The sequence below is a fragment of the Leopardus geoffroyi genome, chromosome A1 (genome assembly GCF_018350155.1).
Source record: "Leopardus geoffroyi isolate Oge1 chromosome A1, O.geoffroyi_Oge1_pat1.0, whole genome shotgun sequence".
Classification (NCBI taxonomy): Eukaryota; Metazoa; Chordata; class Mammalia; order Carnivora; family Felidae; genus Leopardus; species Leopardus geoffroyi.
The window spans coordinates 89,160,796-89,183,830 of NC_059326.1; the positions used below are offsets into that span (position 1 = coordinate 89,160,796).

General features: G+C 43.3%; 2 non-coding genes across 2 annotated transcripts; both read right to left on the reverse strand.

Annotated features, from left to right (window-relative positions):
- Window positions 1-18,999: 18,999 nt before the first annotated feature.
- TRNAP-UGG lies at window positions 19,000-19,071 on the reverse strand. Its single transcript has one exon. It is a non-coding gene; the product is annotated as a tRNA-Pro (tRNA).
- Window positions 19,072-21,590: 2,519 nt separating this feature from the next.
- Window positions 21,591-21,663, reverse strand: TRNAT-UGU. Its single transcript has one exon. It is a non-coding gene; the product is annotated as a tRNA-Thr (tRNA).
- Between the last annotated feature and the right edge of the window lie 1,372 nt (window positions 21,664-23,035).

Genomic DNA, 23,035 nt, shown 5'->3' on the forward strand with positions numbered 1-23,035 from the left:
GATGCACCTAGTATCCTATCCAGCCTGGATCCACTAGAAGAAGGTGATGGAAGTTGGTGGGACTCCACGTGGCAGTTGAGAAATTTCTTTTTTTTTTTTTAATGTTTGTTTTTGAGAGAGAGAGAGAGAGACAGAGCATAATCAGGGGAGAAACAGAGAGAGAGGGAGACACAGAATCTGAAGCAGGCTCCAGGCTCTGAACTGTCAGCACAGAGCCCAACATGGGGCTCGAGCCACAAACCATGAGATCATGACCTGAGCTGAAGTCAGACACTTAACTGACTGAGCCACCCAGGCGCCCTTAGAGGTGAGAAATTTCTGATTTGTCAGCATAGTCTTTGGGGCTCAAGCCCTCAGAAAAGCTAATGGTGAAAAACCCTTGAGTTTTGGAGTCAGAACACTAGGGCTTGAATCCTAGTCCAGTTATGTCACTTCTTAGCTATTATGAAGTTACTTAATCCTTCTATCAAGAGTACAATAAGGAAACTATGCCTACGAATGGGGTTTTAGTTAAGATTAGAGTTTAAATATTTATTGTGAATATCTGACATGTAGCAGCGACTTAAATAAATAGCAGCTAGTGTTAAAAATCATCGGGAATTTTCTATAGGATAAAAATCTTTAGACCCAAGTGCTGTCTCCAGCTAGAACCCAAGATTTGACCTTTACCTCTCACCTGCTTGTACTTACCAGCCTTTGTCCCACATTTTCTCTTAAGCTCTTCCTCTCAACTCAGGCAAATGGAAAGTGAAACCGCCCCTCAAGCAATAGTGACTGCCCTGGCCCAGACCACCCAGACTAGTTTGAGCTTAACCCCTGACTCTTGCCTGCACAGATGGACCATGGAGTGACCTCAAGGGTGACCAACAATTACTTGTACCTCATTAATATAATACTAAAATCTCCATCCAAGGAGGAGCTCAAGCCTCATTTACATAACATACAATGTATGTATAGGTATGTTTCCTTAAGGCGCACACACGACCTTATGCCTGCCTCTACATAGGATGACAAGGCTTCCCTATCTAAACATTCACTTAACCCTAAATAAAAGGAGCCCACCCACCCTTGCTCAGGGAGTCCTGGCTTTGGAAGCTATTCCCTGTGATGTCCTTATTTGTTGCAAATAGTTTCTTTTGTATGACAACTCAACCTGGCACAGTTTCTGACTCATCAAGGAGCGAACTCAGTTGGTTTGGTTATAATACCAGCATATTCATTCTGGTCTATGGGACAAAGAGGAAAATATTTCACATTAAGGCTATCCCAGGAAATCTAGGACACTTGACACAGAGAGTAAAAAGAGACCACGACAACTTCTGAGAAGTTACATGCACACACACACACACACACACACACACACACACACCAGAAGCCCCGACTTTCGAAAGCTAGCCAGGTACCCACAGGTAGGTCATGTTGCTCTCCTATTTGACATAAGTCTACAGAATACCAATCTTAGGCGAGATTATTCTGAGACTGTGATAAAATGAAACAAAGCAAGGCCATTTTTCATTATGTCTAAGCACAGACAAAAACAAGGTCCCAGTGCCACTCACATAAGACCAAATACCCCCTCTCTTGGCCAAAGTGAATGACTGTTCCCTCTTTGCTTTATCTTCACTCTAGTCTACCTTCTCTACACATAAGATTTATTGAGATTCCCAATGTTAAAAAACAAAGTACAACATAGTAAATCTGAAAATATATTGGCTTTATTCAACAATTCATGAAATGGCAGTACTCCATCTTCACGTACAGAAAGAAGTTCTGAGGAGCTGTACAAAATGGAAAGCTTTTATTGGCAGAAGGGGGTAGAAAAAAGGAAGTTTCTATCAAAAAAAAGTCTTGTTTCAGGCAGAGTCACCTTCCTTTGAAGGAAGGCAGGGGTCTATCAGGCAAATTTTCTCACTAGTGCTGACCAGGTAATTCCAGATTACTCGTTAAAGGTTACATTCCTGAGGGGCTGAAACTGCAGTTAGGTTAAATATTAAGTCTTCATTTGCTGATGGAGGGCTTAGGGCAAGTGACTCTTATTATTTCTTTTTTAACACTTATCTCAGAATTGCCCTGGATTTTTGACAATATCTAATCCAGAGCACCTGGGCCTGGAGTCTGGCATGCTACCCCACTGCTGCACTCTGACCTTCCCAGGTTCCTGAGATCTTGTCCTTCCTTTGCAGCTGCCTACCTCTCCAGCCTCCGCTTACTTGTTTCTCAATCTGAACAGATGTCTTGCCCATGAGTCCATGAGTTAACTCCCTGAGGGCAGGAATCTTTGTACCCTTAGGATCTAGACTAGGACATGCCAGAGACAGGAGCAGATCATATAAATTTTTGCTGAATAAATGAATAAATGAAAAGTTAATAATAATAATAATAATAATAATAATAATAATAGGCAGTAATAATCCTTTATTCAACAAGCAAAACTTTTGGGGCCAGGGACCCCTTGGGAAGTCTGGTGAAAGTTATGAACGTCTTCTCAGAATGTTTTTATATGTACAAAATACATAAGATTACAAAGGAGTTCAATTCTATGGAAAAGTAATCAAAAATGTTTTTAAGAATCAATTTGCAATATAGAAATAAATGTGCTGGTTTATTGACACACTTAGTAACAAGATATAGAAGCTTATCTAATAATTTCCATAATTTTCTAAATACTAAGGAGCATAAAGGGTAATTCAAGGTATCTACATCAACTATGATGTGATATGAAAACTTCTGACGTTTCTACCTGCAATGAAGTTACAAATCCTGTTAATCTTACAGGGATCTGTAGCTTGAACTCATAACAAAAGACTGAATTTCAGTTAGTGATTAGGAAAAATATGAGTTCTGCTATTTTTTTCCCCCATCCAGGTTCACAGACCTGATGACTGTTACTGACCACCGCCAGAATAAGCAAACCTCTCTACCTGTAACAGGTGTTTTTCACTTCCAACGCTGCCACCACTGCCTGTCCACAGTAGAGGGAGCCAACAGCAAGGCTCTCCCCCTGCACATCGGAAATAGAATTCCAAATTAACTGGGAGCATTAGTTACAGCCTGCAAGCTGTGACTGAAGGGTTTGCAGTGATTACGAATGTCATTATAAGTATAACTAAGAATTTTTTCTCTAGATGATTGGTTGTATTTTACAAAATATGTGCATTGAGATAGTAAATTATTCACAAGGTTGGGAGGGATTAAGTCTGTCCACACAGCTGCCCCCTGCTCTGTCCAGGCAAGAGGGTATGCAGTGCCTGCTCTTTGCTTACTTATTACCTTCTGGTTTCCCCTTGTTTCCTAGCACTCATCATGAGTGTCTATTCTGTTTTATTTCTCACTAAAAATTCTGGGGTTTGCTCATGCATCCCTTTGAGCTTAGTTAATGGAGTGAGCACAGAAGAAATGACACCTTTCTGATGTGCTGGTTGTAGGGGGTGTGAGGGTCCTGACTATAGGGTGTGCCAATAATCCTGGAGGGAGATGATTGTGGCAGTGGAGTTGTCCAGAGCTACCTAGTGGACATGAAAAGCCAGGAACATGCTGGCATCATTTCCAGAAGGGGGGAAGGTGCAGAAGTTGCTGTTTGGAGAATGGAGAGGGCATGTGTTTATTCTGGTGTGGATCTGGAGCTTGTGGGGTGGGAGAGACTTGGAGTGGAAGTGAAAGAGGAAGCCAGGTGACAGATCTGAGCTAGAGTTAAAAATCAAGAGCTGTTGATCCTACTGATAGGCATGGAAGGGGACATGAGAAAGAGGCCCAGACCCTTGTCCTGCAGAATCCCAACATGGAGGAGGAGAGTCAGACACAGAGGCTCAGGAGGTGGGACAAAACTAGATGTGGTATCATATTACAAACTCAGTGTGTTGATGCTTCAGAGAACTGAAAAGGATAGTAACTGAATAGTGTTCATGGCTCTTACTATACGGAGGTCACTGGCAACCATTGTGAAAGGTGTAATGTGTGTTGGGTGATTCCCTCATCAACCAACAGGGATGCTGTTACTTCCACCCTGCATGAACTTGGGGTTACAAGATGATCCAGTAATCCCACTTCTAGAAATATAACCAAAGGCAATATAATCAGTATTTTGAAAGATATCTGCACCCCCAAGTTTATTGCAGCATTATTTGTAGAGGCTACTTTTCGGCAAACAGGCTTGAGCAATGAAATACAGACAGGCCCATCAGGCAACCCACCTCAAGATATCAATAGGCCCTAACTAATCAGTGGGCTACTTACAACTAGGCACAGTTACCAAAAACGGGAAAATTCCTTAGGTCACGATAGTGCCTCACCTTCCTGCTTTAAGAATGGTCCCCACCCACTGCCTCTTTGCAGATGGCCTCTCCTCTGCTGTCCTGCCCTTGAGGGACCCCATTTCCTTGCAGTGTGTCCAATAAACTTCTATCGCCTTTGTTCTGCCTCAGGTGAATTCTTTCACCTCCATGCCATTTGTTTCCACCTGATCATCACTCCACATTTGGGTGGACTCCACAGTTATCCAATTGAGAGACACCATATTTGGTGGCTAGCACAGGGAGACTTTGTGGACACCCTCCCCCTGCCACATCTGGGGGAACCCCACATGAGGAGCCTTTGCCAGTATGGGACTCTCCCCAGTTCTCCGGGAATTTCCCTGGACTTTTCCTCTAGTACTCCTTGGGGAACTGATGACTACCCGCCAATGTTACTTTTGGGTAAGAATTCCAAGCCCCAAAGGGGAACCAGCCAGACCTCCCTTGCCCTAAAGGGTGAGAGATCTCCCTTTTGCCCTTGCAGGGACCCCTCCTTCACTCTCTTTTCTCTTTCTGGCCCTTCAGCAGTCTAACCCTAGTACCTCACAGACAACAAAGGCCTCCAGCTAGGGCGGCTTCCAGTGTGGTTTAAAGGTCAGAGAGTGAACAGGACCGACACTACCTTCAGATGAGGGTGAAAAACCCCTTTCGTCTGCTTTCTCACTCCGTCCACTGAAGTCTGCTCCCAGAGTCTAGGGCAACTGACAGCTCGCCCAAGGTGACTTCACTCACACACGTTACACACTTGGTTAGGACGCTTTCTTGATGCTAGCTGCTGTCAGCTGCCTCACTTCTTTGGGCCTCTGTCTCTTTCCCTCTGTTCCCACAGATCAAGCCACCATTTTGATCTGCAGGCAAGCACGTTCCCACCCATCTGAGTGGTGAGTCCTCTGCCTCCTTTTTCTGACCGGGTTTGGCCAAACCCCTATCTGGCTCTCCCTGGTGCCACAGGACGCCCCAACAGGAAGTGTCATGCCATTTGCCGTGACCTTCTTTTGGTGGGAACACCCCCCCTCGCTCCCAACTGGGTGGGATGCCCCAAGAGTCAGTTGCCCCGTATTTGCTGTGACCCTTTTGGTGGGACGCCCAAAAAGAGTCAGTCCCCTCATATAGGTCCAGTCCTTTTTCAGGTCAGCGGGATGCCCTGAGCAAAATCATGACCACCAGTAAGAGCTCCATTCCCTTTGGCAATCAACAAGCGGGTCTTACCATGGAACCCCCTTTCTTCCTTCTGCCTCACCCTTGGACTGTGTTCTTAAAAGGTGGAACAAATTTGACAAACTCCCAGATCAACAGGTATCGCCCTCCCTGGGAACTCTCTTTTCTAAGAGTAATTTCCAGCTTGCCCTCCTTTGCTGGAACTCCTCCAGCAAAGTGGAAAGTCCCATACCTGTTTTGCTCTGTTTCATGGCCCTAAATCAGGACCCTAAGAGCCTATTAGGGAATGTGCTCGGCCACTAATCAGGCTAAATAAACTTCCTTCTGACATATTGGAGGCTCTCTCACTGTTCCTTCTCCTAACAGACCCAGGTTACTCTTGCTGTATTGTAGGGGCTTCTTCCTCACTCATTTCCTGGGTTAATATGCGATGATTGGAGCCAACTGTCTCTGGTTAATTCTACCTCAAGAAAGGCACTCTATGGGATAATCCCAAGCAGCTGCACAGAGCCTGGCATGGGGCTCAAACCCACCAACCAGAGATCATGACCTGAGTTGAAGTCGGAGGCTTAACCAACTGAGCCACAAGGCACCCCCAAACTGATTGACTTTTGAGTGGACCCAACTGGAACATAATTCAATATTTAAACTAACTGAAACTTTTACTCTACCAAAGTTTACTAAAGGTGAAAAATAAGATTGTGTTATCTCTGTTGCAATTTGTCAGCAAAAAGATGACCTGGAGCACCTGGGTGTCTCAGTGGATTAACCGTCCAACTCTTGATTTCGCCTCAGGCCATGATCTTATGGTTCATGAGATCGAACCCTATATTCAGCTCCTCTCTGAGAGCAAGGAGCCTGCTTGGGATTCTCTCTGTCTCTCTCTCTGTCTCTCTCTCTGTCTCTCTCTCTGCCCCTACCATGCTCAAACATACACACTCTCTCTCTCAAAATAAATAAACATTAAAAAAATATATGACCTAAAATGATGGTTAGTTTTATCTGTCTCAAATTTTTCATGGGTATTGTTAAGATAGTCTTTGCTAACCTGAAAATTTAAACTTTTGCTGGATGATAAATTGAGGTTGAATTCATTGGACATCTAGGTCTTTTCCAAATGAGATAAAATACGAAATCATTGATTACTGAACATAGGTTTGTGCTTTTGACTTCTTATTGCAGAGAAAGTAAGGATATTTGAGTCTGTTGTTAATCATACTTTGTGCTTAGTTGATTCACAAATTTGCCATCTAACGAATTCTGGTGTAACAGTTCACAACTGGTTACTACTTAGAAACCTTAGTCTCCAGTGAAAACTAAGAGTTAAGACTGAAGAAAATAAGGGAAGCAATACTGTATGTAGGAAAGTGGGAGATATGTAAGAAAGTCATAAGGAATGGGATTACATTTTTGTTGAAGGTAAGTAATTTTGTCCTAAAATGAGACTGATGGCTTGGAGAGAAATGGCTTGGGATAAAATCTAATTGCAAAGGAAAGTTGTAGATGGTCTTTGTGAAGGGAAATCTTTGGAAAGGAATTTTATGCTGTCAGAACAGACTAAGGTTAAAATGAATGGATTTTAGAAGTACACTGGTATAAGATTAAAATTCTGCTTTTCTCTCTGTGAAAAAGACAAAGTTTTCTTGTATCATTGGTTTGCTTTTGATAAGAAAATGTAAACAAAGTTGTTTTCTCTTTTTTTGTCTGCCCAGAAAAAACAGTTTCTATGTTTTGTGCTTATCAGGTCTTTGATTTTATCGGTAATCCTATTCAGGCATGTGCTTCAAAACTTTCTAAGGTTTATAACAAATTTCCCTGAGATTTAAATAGTGAACGAAGTCTGAAGTCTCTTTGAATAGCTAGGCTTGTTTATTTGGTATTTTAGTTTCAGGTATAAGGTCATCACTTGATATTCTGGGTTTTTAAGTGTTATGGGGCACAGAAATAACCAAATTCCCTTGTCAGCTACTTCATAATGAACTCTCATATCAGATCATTAACAATGTCTGGTTCTGAGTTTTTGTCATTTATAGTTATTGTTCTGATGCTCTTACAAAAGGAATTTTGTCTTCAAGGAGATTCATGAAAAATACTTTTTTTTTTAAGTCTTAATATCTTTAAGATTGTAAAAGTGAAATGGGTAAAAATTTCCAGACCTAAACTAAAAAGCTACATTCAAACTGACCAAGAATTAGTAAATGGTACTAAATGAACTGAAGACGATGATTATGGTTTTGTGACTCTTGTTTGAAACGTTGCTGGTTTCTAATGTTCTTCCAGATTAAGGAAATTTTCTCATAAGATATCTATGACTTATAAAAATGTGATAAGTATTCATTTGTGAATTGAAGCATTTAACTTTTCTCTACCTGAAATCTCTAAAATTCAAAAAGTCTCTAAGTATTTCTTCTTCCATGGCAATCATATCATTTGCATAAGTTCAATAAGAATCTGTTCTCCTTGTAACAGGGCACCATTGGAAACATTGGTTATTTTACCCAGGCTTTGACTGTAATGTCTTATTTGAGAGAGACATTCATAGACTCAGATATGACCAGACAGCTTTAAGGAACAGAAGTTAACTTTATGAAACATGGGGTCATAAAGCCTCTTGGAAATGTTGGCCTGATACCTTGTTGACAGAGTTCCTAGCAGCCTTACCAGGTGAGTAAATAATGTCACTTCCTGGCAGGTGCAGGAAACTCAGGATGTTTGGGGAACCTCGAGAAGAGAAATTCACCCAAATCTGAAGGTATTGCAGGCATGTCTAATGTCAGGTGTTTGGTTAGGCTTCTGGTCTAGAGAGACTATTAAAAGTTCAATTGAAATTCCTTATAAAGAGTTCCAGTAAAGCAAATTTTCTTTTTAAGTTTATTTTTTATTGTTGTTTATTGAGAGAGAGAGCAGGGGAGGGGCAGACAGAGGGAGAGAGAGAGGATCCCAAGCAGGCTTCATGTTGACTGCGCAAGGAACCCAAGTTGGGGCTTGAACTCACTAACCGTGACATCATGACCTGAGCCAAAACCAAGCCTCAGACGCTTAACTGACTGAACCACCAGGTGCCCCTCTAGCAAAGCAAATTTTAAAAGATCTATATGGCTAATCACTGTTCTTGCTGAGCTTATGTAAATAATTAAGCCAAGTTTATTAAAATTGGATTGTTTTAAAAGCGTCTTGATTTGGCTATCTCTGGAATAAGGGTGATTTTAGAGAGAAAAAAATATGTTTTGGGGCACATGGATGGCTCAGTGGGTTAAGCTTCTGACTCTTGGTTTCAGCTCAGGTCATGATCTCACAGGTTGGGAGTTTAAGCCCTGCATTGGGCTCTGTGCTGACAGCTACAGAACCTGCTTGGGATTCTGTCTCCTTCTCTTTCCCCCTCCCCCACTCGCTCGCTCTCGCTCTCTCTCCGTCTCTCCCTCTCTCAAAATAAACATTAAAAATAAATAAATAATATGTTTCAATAACACACCTTTGTGGATGTTAAGTTCTAGTTCTGATTGTCTTTAAACGTTTCTTGCCTCAGCTGGACAACTTTGAAGTAAATTGCCACAATAGCCCTTGTATGGACAATCTTCATGCTGGTTATTCTGTGGGGATAATAACAGGACCTGATGGCATATGATTATTTAAAGAGCTGGAAAATGAAATGGATTCCCCAACAATTGTATAATTTAGCTAGCACTTTGACCATTTCCATGTAGCTAGAATAACAAAATTTCTCCTTAAAAGCCAGCGTATACCCCACTTGATAGGATTAACTATGGGTTTGTGAAAATAATGGGTGGCCAGCCCCACTTTCCTTATGACTAGATTCGGTGATGCACTGGGGGATGCCCATATCCCCAGACAATTCTTCTTCTATTTGCCAATGATTCTCACAATTAGGACATTGTTACACCTAGACATCAGAGAGCTTCTTGATGGTTTTATCCCTTAGCCATATTTGTCCCAGAAGCCACCTCTATTGATATAAAATTATAAATAGAGGCTTTAGCCAAGCATTCAGCAGCCACCTTTAACTAAACTCAACATGCAGTTATGGACAAATTCAAACAATGGCCCTTAAATCCTGACTGCAGCTCAAGGAGGAACCTATGCTTTATTGAAACAGAGTATTATGTATATACTCCAAATTACCACAAAAATGTGACTGAGTTACTAACTGACATGAACACTCAATTGTTGCTTTAAACAATCCCTCTCTTTCCTTTAATGATTGGTTGATGTTCTGGTTTTTGTCAACTATCAAAGGACCCTTAGTTGGGCTTCTTTTTCTTTTTGTTTTCTAATTAGTGTATTATATCCCTAGGGCAAACTGTCTCCACCTTTAATGACCACCAAAACCAGCACAATTCAAAACCTAACTCCTCTTTCTCAGGTAACATACATCCAAAGTTTACATCCTGGGATTGGGTATACCTTAAGACTGTTTCACAGGACAAAAAGCCTATCTGCACCAGGCCTGATCAGGTCCTCTTGACCACTCCAACAGTAGAAAAACTTCACAGCTTCTCCTTGTGGATCCATCTTCCCAAAATCAAGACCTCTCTGGCCCCAGATAAGGAGCCCTTTGCTAAGCAAAGCTGCGAGCAGGTGGGAGATCTATGCCTATTATTCAGAGGAGACCCTGGTGATACATACCCAGAGGCCTAGAGGCCCATGAGTCTGGCCCATGGCCAATCTCTACTCTCACATTCAATCATTCTATGATATTATCTTAGAAAAACGCCCCTCGATACTTTCCTCCCAAAACTCTTACAATTTCTCCTTCCCAATTCCAAGACTTCATTCTCCACCTTTTTCTTCAGGGTGACCTCTCTGAATTCACTTGGTCAGAAATCATAACTTACCTGGAGCTATTCCTCTCCCCAATCCCTTGATGTCTTGCTCTCACAATACAATCATCACCCCTTTGGGGGCTAAGTTTTGTCTTTCTCACATCATAACCTTCTTTTGGTTTCCTCCTTCCTGGACCATGCAACACAAGGATGGTTTTCCTGGAAAGGAACCCTGTTCATGACTATCCTAATTCCTTCCCTTCTTAGGACCCCTGGCCTCAATACTCATACTTGTAATTATTGGTCCTCCCCACCTTCTTTAATCTCTTTGTTAAATCCATCTCTTCCAGAATCCAACAATTCCATATATGAATGATGGTTCAACAGGGATTCCAGCCCATACCATCAGAGGGCCCGTTCTCACAAGTCCCATGGACCTGGCCACCAAAGAATTTCACTCAAGTTGCCTCTCAGCACGTTAATATAATACCATGCTCTGGTCTATAGCTGCACAGAACCCTTGATGAACCAACAAGTTTAGGTAGGGACATCTCTACACCCCTTATTAAGCAGGAAGAAGCTACTGGGGAGGAGACCTCCACCCAAATGCCATAGATTCTCCTTGTTGATCTATCGGGGCGGGGGGTGGGGGGAATGTAGAGATTGCTTTTTGGCAAACAGGCTTGAGCAATGCAATATAGACACGCATATCAGGCAACTCACCTCAAAATATCCATAGGCCATGGGGCACCTGGGAGGCTCTGTTGGTTGAGTGTCCAACTTCGGCTCAGGTCATGATCTCACAGCTTGTGAGCTTGAGCCCTGCATGGGGCTCTGTGCTGACAGCTCAGAGCCTGGAGCCTGCTTCAGATTCTGTGTCTCCCTCTCTTTCTGCCCCTACCCTCTCACGCGCTGTCTCTGTCTCTCTTTCAAAAGATAAATCAGCGTTAAAAAAAAAATTTTTTTTTAAATATCCATAGACCTTAACTAACCAATGGGCTACTTACAACTAGGCACACTTACTAAAAAAGGGAGAATTCTGTAGGTCACCATACCTCCTTACCTTTCCTTTTAAAGAATGGTCCACACCCACTGCCTTGTTGCAGACAGCTTCTCTGCTTTCCTGCCCACTATTCCCTTGTGGTGTATTCAGTAAACTATCTCCTTTGTCCTGCCTCAAGTGAATTCTTTCACCTTCCATGCCATTGACTTCCATCTGATCATCGCCCCACATTTGAAGGCCCCTGTCTGACCAAGAGACACCCCACTTAGACACCACATTATTCACAATAGCTAAGATGTGGGAACAACCTAAGTGTCCACTGATGGATGAATGAATAAAGAAAATGTGATATATTTTTAATGGAATATTATTCAGCCTTAAAATATAAGGAAATCCTGCCATTTGTGACAGCATGGATGAACCTGGGAAACATTATGCCAAGGAAAATAAGCCAGACACACAGAAAATAAGTGCTGTATAATCTCACTAATATGTGGAATCTAAAAAAGTCAAAATCAAAGAAACAGAGTAGAATTGTGATTACCTGGGACTGGGAGTTGGCAAAATAGGATACATTGGTCAAATTTTCAGTTATAAGATGAGTAAGTTCTTGAAACTTAATGTACAGCATAATGACTATAGTTAATATACTGTAGGGGTGCCTGGGTGGCTCAGTTGGTTAAGCATCTGATTCTTGATTTCAGCTCAGGTCCTGATCTCATGGTTCAAGAGATAGAGCCCCACATCAGATCTGGTATCAGGCTTCACGCTGTCCTTGCAGAGCCTGCTTGGGATTCTCTCTCTACCCCTCCACCGTGCTTTCTCTGTCTCTTTCTCAAATAAATAAACTTTAAAAAAATATGTATATAGTATACTTAAAATTTTCTGACAGTAGATCTTACATGTTGTCACCACACAAAAAAATTATGTAAGGTGATAGGTGTTAATTAGTTTGTGATTATTTCACAATGTTTGTGTACAAACATTGTATTGTACACATTAAATATGTACAATTTCTATTTGTCAACCATACTTCAATAAAGCTGAGGGGAAAAGATAGGTTATGGAACAGCACTGTCAGCAGGGTCTAGGGATACAGGAGCTTACACACACAGGAGAGCCAGACAATAAAACAACAACAACAACAACAAGAACAAGTGACCCAGATGATTTCGGCTACTGATAAAGGCCAGGTTAACATTTGAAAAATCAATCAATATAATTCACCATATTAACTAAAAAAGAAAAACCATCTTATTATCCTAGTAAATGCAGAAGAAGCATTTGACAAAATCTAATATTATTTTTTAGGGACATTTAATAACAGGCTTTACTTATTCTCCAGTAGAAACTTACATAATGTTTATGGCTAAACAACAAGATATAAAGACTACACAAAACATTTTCTGGATTCATAACTTTTTTATTGAGGTATAATTGACTTATATTCGTTTCAGGTGTATAACATAATGATTTGATATTTGTATATTTGATAATGTAGTATATACTACATTAGTACCTGTTTTCATTAACCAAAAGAAATCCAAAGAAGATTTCATTTTTAAGGGAAAAGCTGTGACCATACTAATCCAGGTCTTTTGTAAAATCAAAGTAGTGTAACTTGAACTTTCAGAAAGTGGGCAATACTCCTCACTTTATGCCAGTTTGGTTTACCAAAGGTCTCATAGGAACATTCTACTTTCTTTTTTTTTTTAATGTTTATTTATTTATTTTGACAGAGAGCAAGCTGGGCAGGGGCAGAGGGAAAGAGAATCCCAAGCTGGGTCCTCACTGTCAACACAGAGCCCGAAGTGGGGCTCTATCCCACAAACCGTAAGATGGTGACCTGAGCTAAAATCAACAATCTGACGCTTAACCAATTGAGCCACCCAGGCACCTCTAGAACATTCTATTTTTGGAGAGCAGGGAAATCTATACTGCAAAAAGTCTGGTTAACATCTGTCACCATACATAGTTCTGTTTCTTTTTTCTTGTGTCTAATGTCCATTTTTGATAAAACTCAGCAAACCAGGAGAATTGACTCTCAACCCTAGAAAGGGCTATCATACTCAATGTTGAAAGTCTGAGAGCCTTCCCCCAAAGAAGAACAAGGATTTACACTCTCACCACTTCTATTTAGGATTGCTTTAGACATTCTAGCCAGTACAACAAGGTGAGAAAAGTAATTAAAGGCAACCAGATTGGAATGGAAGAGGTACAATTTTCATTCGTCACAATGATGTAATATCTATGGGGAAAATCCACCACAATCTCCCCCACACACACACACACACACAAATACTAGAAGTAAACGTGTTTAGCAGAGTTACAAGATACATCATCGATAGCTAAAATAAATTGTGTTTCTATATACTAGACATGAATAATTGGAAATCGTTTTGTTTTAAAAAATAAAAGAAACTGCTGAATTCCATTGTGTTACTTTTAGACATGACTGCGAAACAAGTTGTGCGTAATTTCTGAAGTATTATAATGAGGAAAATGGTGCAGACACAATCTGCATTTTGCAAGCATTACAGAGTTACAGCATGCCTCAACAGCTGAGTACTCACGGTTTGGTTTTGTTTTTTGGAGAAACCGAAATAAATGAATCATTTCCCCATGAGCTCAGCCAGCCCATTCACCACAGGCTCTAGACTTTGGATAGCCTCCAGCTAAGCAGGTTACCTGTGAGAAAAAAGACTCACTCTCAAGACTGGCTGTGATGTTTCTCTCCTTTCTCCTCTCTTTCTCTTATAAATCCTACATGTGCCTTTATTTGAGAAAATCAACCAGTTGATTGGTCTCTGTCATATTCCTGTGCAAGGGGATCTCAACAATCTCAACAAGTGAGTTTTGGAGCTATTTCCTGACTCTTCACACAGCCCCTCCTAATAGGTTGCAGTAATTCCTTAAACTGGCCACTGGGTAAAAGGTGAAAGGCTTATTTTAAAACAAGCTGAAGTTGGGGCGCCTGGGTGGCGCAGTCGGTTAAGCGTCCGACTTCAGCCAGGTCACGATCTCGCGGTCCGTGAGTTCGAGCCCCGCGTCGGGCTCTGGGCTGATGGCTCAGAGCCTGGAGCCTGTTTCCGATTCTGTGCCTCCCTCTCTCTCTGCCCCTCCCCCGTTCATGCTCTGTCTCTCTCTGTCCCAAAAAAATAAATAAACGTTGAAAAAATAAATAAAAAATAAAACCATCTGAAGCTTCTTAGAAGGAGCTGTGGACAAGTACCAAATAACGTGTTTATCTTTTTAAAGTTTTTATTTAAACTACAGTTGGTTCACAGTGTAGTATTAGCTTTAGGTATGCAATATAGTGATTCAGTGCTTCCATACAACACCTACCAGGTGCTCATCACAGCAAGTGGAGTCCTTAATCCCATGACCTATTTAACCCATCCCTTTTTCCCCCCATCTCCTTTCTGGTAACCGTCTGTTTGTTCACTATAGTTAAGAGTCTGTTTCTTGGCTAGCCTCTTGCTTTTTTTTCCTTTGCTTATTTGTTTTTTTTTTTTTTTTCAATTCCACATATGAGTGAAAATATATAAATAAATAAATAAACTTAAAAAAATCCCACATGAGTGAAATCACATGGTATTTGTCTTTCTCTAACTGACTTACCAAAAAAACATGTGTAAATGAGCTTCTTTGGTTTAGTTCCTAAGGGCTACACCTGACCCACCTCCTTGGCCTATTGCTTTCTGTTTAAAATTTCATAAAAGTAGGGTGAAATGATGTAGAAGGAATTTATGGCATGAAAGTATAATAATTACACTTCTTGAATATTTTTACAAACCAAGTTACAAGACAGTGCAAAGTATTTTTGTTAAAATAGTGTGTGTATTAAAATATGCATGAAAAGAATCTGAAAAGCTCTAAGCAAAATATTAACAATTGGGTGGCATTGTTGAAGGTGATTTTCATTTTCTTTATGCTAATTATTCTTATGCCTGTCTAATTTTTCTTTTTCTTTTTTTTTTTTTTAATTTTTTTTTTCAACGTTTATTTATTTTTGGGACAGAGAGAGATAGAGCATGAACGGGGGAGGGTCAGAGAGAGAGGGAGACACAGAATCGGAAACAGGCTCCAGGCTCTGAGCCATCAGCCCAGAGCCTGACGCGGGGCTCGAACTCACGGACCGCGAGATCGTGACCTGGCTGAAGTCGGACGCTTAACCGACTGCGCCACCCAGGCGCCCCAGCCTGTCTAATTTTTCTATACTGTGCACATATTGATGGAATAATCCTTAAGTTTCTAAAAATACAAATGGAAGTCCTAAGGAACTAAAAGAACTGGAGGAAGTTGACCACCCACATGACACAAGCAGCAGGTAGAGCACCAGGGTGCACCTTGGCCAAGGGTGCCTCTGTTTCTGCCCACTTTGGTGCAGTATAACGGCAAGTCCATTTAGTCTCATGTTGCCAAATAAAAACAGAAAGTTAGCATTGACACACAGGAAGAAGGGGAAGCCAGAACTCCCTCTCACCTCACTGCAGGGTCACATTTTTAACAAGTTACTAAAACAAAAAGACTGAAGGAACTTGGAAAGGCTCTTATGCTGGGAGATGCTTCCATATCTGGTTCTTGTGTCTGTAACTGCAGTAGGCAGAATTCAAAGATGGGTCCCAAGTTTCCCATGCTGGTGTACATACCCTGTATACTCCCCTTCCCTTGAGTAAATACGAAGGGATATCATACCCATGATCATGATACATTTTATGGAAGAAGCAATTTTGCAGATGTAATTAAGTTCACTGGCCAGTTGACTTTGAATAAATCCATTTTGGGTGGGCCTGATTTAATCAGGTGAAACCTCAGACAAAAGTGAAGTACCAGGGGAGGTTGCACTCTTGGCCTCAAGGGAGAAGTAAAGTGTCCTATTGTGAAAGGGTCAATGAGCCAGCAAGAGGGCTCTGAGAACAGCATCCAACAAACAGCCAGCAAAGCAATGGGGATTTTAGTCCACAACCACAAGGAACTGGAGTCTGCCTATAGCTAATAAGGTTGGGAGAGAATCCCGAGCCTCAGAGAATATGGCAGCAATGGCCAAAACCATGATTCCACCTGGTGAAACATGAGGAAAGGACCTTGCTAACTTGTCCCCAGACTCTTGACCCACCAAAACTGTATGATAATAAATTTGTGTTGTTTCAAGCCACTAAATTTGTGGCAATTTGTTATGCAGTAATAAAAATAAAAAATGGGGGCGCCTGGGTGGCGCAGTCGGTTAAGCGTCCGACTTCAGCCAGGTCACGATCTCGCGGTCTGTGAGTTCGAGCCCCGCGTCAGGCTCTGGGCTGATGGCTCAGAGCCTGGAGCCTGTTTCCGATTCTGTGTCTCCCTCTCTCTCTGCCCCTCCCCCGTTCATGCTCTGTCTCTCACTGTCCCAAAAATAAATAAACGTTGAAAAAAAATAAAAAATAAAAAATGGCCTTTTGAATTAAGGAACCCCTCTTTTTAAAAAAATTGTTATTGCGAAAAATATCTTTGTTGTGCAAATATTTTTACATGTGCAAAGATCTTAAGCACACAACTAAGTGAATACACACACACACGTGCCCATCACCCAGATCAAGGTAGTATGTTTCCAGCACCAGAAACTGTTACCTCCTGTCTCTCTGCCATCAGTACCTGCACTTTTTTCCCCGAAGTAACAGTATTTCTAACTTCTATCAGCAGAGATTAGTTTTGCTCATGCTTGAATATCTTATGTATGCAATCAACAGAAAATAGGATCTTTTATGCCTGACTTCTTTGTTCAGTATTAACGTGAGTGAAATCTATTGATGTTTGTAACAGTAAACTTATCTACTTCTGTTCGAGCTGCCGTAACAAAATACATGATTCAAATCTGTATCTATAGGAGGTAGACCTACTGGTGCAAGAAAAAGTTAACGGAGAATATTGATACTGATCACTAAATATTGATAGTTGTTTCTGAGTTGTGGGTTTTCTGGTGAATTTTTTTCTATTTTTTTTTCCCGGATTTGCCGAGTTGGTTTTACTTTTTTAATGGATTTTTATAATGGGGAGGGAAGGGAGGATACCCTGTATAGGATTCGATCTAGCGTGTTTTTTCAAGACCCGATACCTCCAGCTGAAACACTTGTTTAAAGGGTGGAAATCAGGGCATTCACTTTCGAATGTCCCCTCTCTGTAAACAGAGCTTTACTACTATTCTTACTTTCTAATCTTATACTCTAATAAACTTTTGCTTGTTGTTAGAAAGAAAGGAAGGAAGGAAGGAAGGAAGGAAGGAAGGAAGGAAGGAAGGAAGAAAGAAAGAAAGGAAGGAAGAAAGAGAAAGAGAAAAAGAAAAAGAAAAGAAAAGAAAAAGAAAAAGAAAGAAAAGGAGGGAAATCTTAGGTAGCAGAGTTGCACAGGTGGAGGCCTCTGAGATCTCAGCCATTTCTGAAAGTGCTGGTGCTATTGCCAACAAAAAATGTAATGGTTTTTTTTTTTTTTAATTGAGAGGGGGTGCAAGATTCCTACGCATTAATTTCTGAAAATAATATACACTCACAGTTTAATTTGAAAAAAAATTAAAAACAAGGTGAGATTATAGAAGGCTTCCCTGCGTTCAAGCCCATTCCCCAAAGTGAAAGGTGGGAGTGACTTGAGTGTCTTTCCCAAAACCAAGGCGTGGGGTGTGCGCTTCGCGTACCCTTCTCTGACAGCACTCGTGGAGCTCAGGTTCCCTGCCTGTGACTCTGGTTAAACTAATCTTTCCGGTCGGGATACGGTTCTGTTTTAACCTGTAAATTTTCCTCAATGCTTCCTTTTCCTGAAAAACCCTTGAAAAGTTATCAGCAGTGAAGACACCCAAAGGGACTTTGCAGCAGGGTAGTGTGGCTGAGCGGTCTAAGGCGCTGGATTAAGGCTCCAGACTCTTTGGAGGCGTGGGTATGAATTCCACCTCTGCTAGTTCCTTGACGTGCTTTATGCTATTTTGCTTTGGGTCACAAAAGAGGAATGAGGCAGAATAGGGAGCGCTCCGACCTCAGTGTCTGGGATTCCGTTTTAGCAGCGTGAGTCTGCTACGGATTGTCGGATGCTCTGTGCGGTCTCCGTGCGCTCTGGTGTCCTAGACAGTGAGTGGGTTGGGATGAGGTATTTAACAGGCGTACGTGGCTGAGGCGGAAAAACGGCTGTGTAGATACCGTTTCTCTCCATCCTGGAAGATCGCGCGTCTCTGTACAAGCAGAAGTGATGTGGAAGTCCTGAACTGGACCCTGGTGTGTCCCACAGAGTCTCCAAGTGTACCCCAATGTAGTAAATTGCAAGTAGTAGATGATGGTCGAGGTTCTAAATCAGGACCAAGTATGATTTACAGAGTCTCCAAATGTTAAGTAGTAAGAAGAAAAATGGCAGGGGAAGCCCCACACATTGCTTTGGCCCAGCTTTGAACCGAGAACTTCCACGCGTATTAAGCGAACGTGATAACCACTACACTACGGAAACTTTTGGCTGGGGAGCCCCTGTAAGACCTTTGATGATTAAGAGAGCCTCTCTGGGTACACTAGATGCAAAGTTCTACGACTGAGAAAAGATGGTTCCAGGTCCCATGCTGGCGGAAAACAAAGGCGAACGGCTCTGCACCCAAACCTTCACCTGCGACCCTCAGTTCTGGAACGGCTCACTCACTCTCCTACCTGCTCTTCTTACTAAACCCCAATACACTCAGAGCTCTGGGGTATGCCAACTCTGTTCAAGGACAAAACCATCCACATAAGGGACCTAGCTAGAAAGTTAGTAGAATTGAAAAAGCGGGCTCGTCCGGGATTTGAACCCGGGACCTCTCGCACCCAAAGCGAGAATCATACCCCTAGACCAACGAGCCACTTGGTGCTTAGGTGTTTTTGCTCAGCTCATAATCAGATTCTCCAAGAAGTAATTTTTATCACCGATGGAGATTTTTATTTTTGACATATTGAAATTGCTCTCTGGATCTGAGTCTCCCACACCCAACGCATCCCTACTCCACAGTCTGGGCATCTGCCATTAATCTCATCCGTAGGTAGCTCGCCCAGCGTAAACGGTCCGTGTCCCTTGGTCCCTCTGTATGTAATCTGGAATCCGAAGGAGTGCCTCACTAGCAGCAGGTAGGAGCAGCAGGCAGGGGCAACTTTCCGCTTTGGGGACCGGGAGCCCCTGCCCAAGGGAGCCCAAGCAAGGCGCAAGTCTGGATGCCCAGGGTCTGGGCTCAGAGGCCGGGAGAAGCCCAGGGCTCCTGGAGAGAACCGTGCGCGGGATTTGGAGGGGACGCGGGACTGACTGGGTCCTGAGCCGCCACAAGCGAAATGAAGTCGAGGTAGTAGTCCCTTCAGGTGGGGCGCCTGGTAAAAGGGCGAGAGCTTTTCTTTTATTGTTTTATGAAAACATGAAAAGCAACACACCCTTATTTGCAAAAGCTTCACAAAATGTAGGGAAGTGTAAGGCAGAAACAAGATGACCGGAAACCCCGCTCCCTTGGGGTGGCTGGCTGAAGTGGTGGCTGCGCAGCCCTGGAGGCTCGCACTAGAGCGCGCGGGCACACTGGGCACGCAGGCTGAATGTCCCGGCTCTCTGTCCCCGAAGCTTTGTCCGAGATTGCACTGGAGCAGCCATCGGCTCCCGCCAAACCAGGGTCCTGGGCTGTGCGGGCGCTGTCCTCCCTCGTCTCAGGCTTGCTTTCCCTAAAAAGACTTTAACTGCGCTGGATTATTCAGTAGTAAAAAAACAAAAACCAGTGATTCTGATTTCCTGCTGTAAAATTCACTAAAATCCACTCAGATCTGGTCCAAAGGTTTATTTTTGTGCAGCCAGCAAAGAAATTTCCTACACAACGGCAGTTACAAAAAATGAGTGGGAGACGAATGGTGGTTAACCTCCTCCAAGGAAAAAAGTGCTAATTTATCTACTGCCACTCCACGATCTTGCTCATCCCTCTGCATTGACCGCTCCATTCGCTGCTCCTCTCGGACTTTTCCTTGGAAAACACAATGCTAACCCGCCTCTTCGCCACAAGGCGTTGGCGTTGTCCTCGTCTCTTTTCGAGACGCACAAAGCGTTAGATGGGCGCTCTTCTGCCCTAGGCCACCGTGTGTCCTCGGCCTCCGTTACTACCACCTCCGTGTCGTAAGCATTTGCTTCTCTTCTCTATGGAATTATATAAAGAAAAGTACAAACTTCCACAATTAGTAACACCTGCCCTAAAGACTATAATTGTCCCATTTACTTCCGGTCTTTTTTTAACCATTTAGTTTTTCTTTTAAACAAAACAATAAAAACACAACTGCTGACCTTCTGACTTTGATTTATTTATTTATGCTGTTAAAGGAAGTCAAGTGTACAAAATGAAACTAAATCCCCAGTGAACAACTGGGGCGCTGCCAGATAGGCAGAGCCAGGCTCACGGAGTGCACCATCCCGCCACGGCTTTCGCCCGCACTACCCTACTAGGCAGCCGTGGCTCAGGCAGAGGCGTGACCATGCCCCGCCGCGCTATCCCAGCCCGCAGGAGTCCTCTCTCCAAGTCAAACGGGACCTTCAGAAAAGTCCCCACGTGGGGACGCGGCTGACTCCTGGCAGCACTCTATCGCGATTCGGGTTTCGAAAACAACCCCGGCCTGGGGCAACAGAGTGGAGAAAACCGCTTGCGGAAACCTGGGTAGACGCCGGAGAAGAGGTAAAGGGAGTAAGCCGGTAGGGAGCGTGGTGGATGGGGGCCACAGGCCTTTGCACCGGCCGGCTCCCATCCAAAGAGCCTAGAGTGCTTCAAGACCCGAACAGACACGCCCAGGATAGGCCAGGAGCGTACCGGCACCTTCCGGCACCTGCGCGTCCCGGGCTCCTGGAATTCGTTGACCCTATGTTCCTGCCCCACTGGACAACCACCTCACTATGGAAGCTAGATTGTGGAGAGCAATGGCGAGCCAAGGGTAAGGCTTAAACCTAGTCCCCCTCCAGACTAAAATAGATTCCCAGGGTGCGTTGTTAAGAGGTGGGCACAGACAGGTGGTCCCCACTTAACGAAGAAGACAGAGACCAGGGCGTCTCCCTGGCCTGAGTAGGTGAGAGGAGGGAAACGGAAAGACCTTCCACGAACTTGCAGAGAGCCTGCGAAGGATACCAGCGAAGGACCGCTGTGGAGAAGACGCGCGGAGCCAGCGGAGCCTGTGATCGAAAGGTCACGGACGCAGTGGGTTTGGTTCTTGAAAATGTAAAGCCACTTTTAGTCGGTGGGCATCTAAGTGTCAAGGAACAGGCAGCTCCGCCTAAGGCCTGGTCTCTAAGAAAAGCGGAAATTCGTGTTGGCTCAAGCATCTTCCGCTTTTCCACCTTTGAGGAAAGGGTGGGGAAAAAAAAAGACGCGCTCGCAGGCCCCAGCGAGATTTGAACTCGCGACCCCTGGTTTACAAGACCAGTGCTCTAACCCCTGAGCTATGGAGCCAACCGTAAACTCTGTCTCTGCGCAAGAATACTTGATGCTGTCATCGTCTGCCGCGCAGCCGCAATAAACCACAGGAAGGAGCTAAGCAGTAACAAGCCGGCCGGCGTCTCTCCACGAACTAGGGTCCAGTTGGGCCCTCGCTGCCTCTCCGGGGACTTCAATAAGTGTCAGTGAGGCAGGCCAAACCGCAAATCCTGGGAGACAGGGCAGATCGTGTGAGAGATAGGGTGAGAGCACTACCCGACGTGGGCGGGGGCGGGGCCTCCAGTGGGCGGAGCTGTAGGAAGACCCGAGGTCCTTCTCGGGCTTGGGAGTCGGGGGCAAAGACGGGTTGGATAGATTAAGTCCAAGGCTTATTCTGTATGAGAATGAGTCCAAGGTCAGGGCTGCGAGGGAGGAGTTAGGGTAAGGGAGTCAGTAGGCCTGTTCCGAAGGAATCCAGGTCCGGGCTGGTAAGGTGGGCTGTCAGTGGGCAGTGAGTGAGAGGCTGAGAGAGGGTGTTGGAGAAATCGGAAGGTCAGAGCGTGAGGAGGTGCTGGTGGGAAAAGGACTGCATCAGGGGTGGGGTTCCCTAGCCCCTGAGGCACCTTTAGGCAAGTTAGGAAAAGGCAACCTTTTGTAGCAACCTGGATGGAACTGGAAAGTGTTATGCTAAGTGAAATAAGTCATACAGAGAAAGACAGATACCATATGTTTTCACTCTTACGTGGATCCTGAGAAACTTAATAGAAAACCATGGAGGAGGGGAAGAAAAAAAAAAAAAAAAAGAGGTTAGAGAGGGAGGGAGCCAAAACATAAGAGACTCTTAAAAACTGAAAACAAACTGAGGGTTGATGGGGGTGGGTGATGGGTATTGAGGAGGGCACCTGTTGGGATGAGCACTGGGTGTTCTATAGAAACCAATTTGACAGTAAATTTCATATTTAAAAAAAATAATAATAAAAACATAAAAACTTTCAAATAGTTAAAAAAAATAAAGGAAAAGGCAACCTTTGGGGCCCACCTCAACTCTGGAGGTGCTGGTTCTGTAAAAGTCCCTAAAAGCCCAGGGGATAGAGAGCAGGGTGAGAGCTCAGGTGAGAGACAGGAGCCCTAGCCCTGCAACGGTCAGGAAGTTGCCGCTGTACAAGATATGGAAGCAGCCCAAGTGTCCATCATTGATGAATGGGTAAAGAAGAAGTGGTATATATATACAATGGAATGTTATTCAGCCATAGAAAGGAATGAAATTTTGCCATTTGCAAGCACATGGATGGAGCTAGAGAGTATAATGTTAAGTGAAATAAGTCAGAGAAAGGCAAATACCATATGATTTCACTCGTGTGTGGAATTTAAGAAACAAATCAAGTGAGCAAAGGGAAAAAAATAAGAT